Here is a 1,428-nt window from a genome sequence, read left to right as displayed (position 1 = left end):
AACAAGTAACATATTATTCTCTCAAGGAGCCTCTGAAATTGAACAGCAGAAATCAGTCATAAGATCTGAAGCACGTCAAGGTTGGTAGCTTGGGGAATCTGGGCGGCAGATCAGCCGGACCACAGGCATACACACCCTCAAAGCCTGTTACCAATCTGGGGGAAGAACTGAGCTAAGACATGACTTGTGGAATCATAAAGTCACCTAGGAAACTGACCCAAGGGACAAGGAGAACCAGTGAGACTGATGCCAGGGAAGAAAATGACTTTGTCTTGGGCTGACCAACTGCCTGTTTTTTAAATGGCTTTGAATTTTAAAAAGTGAATTGTTTCCTTTATTTTCTTGGAAACAAATCAAAAGATCACAGAGTCCTACACAATCGGGAGACACAAAGTGGATGTTGAGTGACGAGCAATCACTCCAGGTGTGGCTCCATGGCTCTGGCGGCAGAGACAAGAGAATAATGCTCTGGAGAGGAGGTAGGGACACTGCCATCGGCCAGTGAATAGACGAAGGTCCCAGCTGGAGGTGGGATCTGTAATTCTGCGGTTTATCTTCCACTGCTCACATCTCTGTCTTCATAGATGGTGATTTCAATAACTCGAAGTCCTCTCTCAATGGGGTCTGTTAGGAGGAGGCCTTGGGGAGCATATATCTTCTCATTCTTTTCTTGAATATATTTGGAGACTTTCTTCAAGACCTCATAATGAGTTTCCATGCATAAGAAGATGGTATATGCTGTTAAACAAGCCAAACAGCCTTCAAGATATGACTGGCCCCCAAGCTTCTCTGCTTCTGCATAAAGGTTATTTAGAGTTCGAACTGTTTCTTCAAACTGCTGTCTATCAATCCTGTTCTCCAGCTCCACCGGGAACTTGGTCTGGAACTGGCAGCGCGTGCCACTGCTGTAGTCTCGCTGCATGAACACCTTCCCTGCTGCGGCCTCATGGCGAGGACAGGACCCGCCGCTCTGAGAGTTCAGGCAAGACACGGGTCAGACTACCAGCCCTTCGGAACCACCCACCGCCCAAAGATGCCCAAGGCCTCCCCCTCGCCAATCCCCTTCACTTATGGCTGTAGCTGAGGGCCTCCGGCTACCCAAGCCCAGGACCCGCGCCTCCTCACATCCTGGTTCGGCCAAGATTCATGTCTTACACAAAAGTTAACTCAATATGTATTATAGTATTGAGTGTTAAACCATAAAGCTTTGAGAAAACATGGGAGGAAAAAATCTTTATAGGCTAGGCTTATAATCTCAAAAAGTAAAGGAAATAATATAATAATAATAATAATAATAATAATAATAATAATAATACAACTAGGCTTGGTAGAGAAACTTCTAGAAACCACAAAAACTATAATAGAAGAGAAAATAATAAATTAAACAATATCAAAATGAAAAAGTGTATTCTTTTTTTTTTTTTTTTT

General features: G+C 43.7%; 1 pseudogene; it reads right to left on the bottom strand.

The window, feature by feature from the left end:
- Positions 1 to 239: 239 nt before the first annotated feature.
- LOC116067832 overlaps positions 240 to 1,428 on the bottom strand; it is an 8,737-nt pseudogene continuing 7,548 nt past the window's right edge.

The sequence above is a fragment of the Mastomys coucha genome, unplaced genomic scaffold (assembly GCF_008632895.1).
Source record: "Mastomys coucha isolate ucsf_1 unplaced genomic scaffold, UCSF_Mcou_1 pScaffold22, whole genome shotgun sequence".
NCBI classification, from domain to species: Eukaryota; Metazoa; Chordata; class Mammalia; order Rodentia; family Muridae; genus Mastomys; species Mastomys coucha.
The sequence above is the reverse complement of the archived record's forward strand: the minus strand, read 5'-3'. Positions and strand labels throughout refer to the sequence as shown.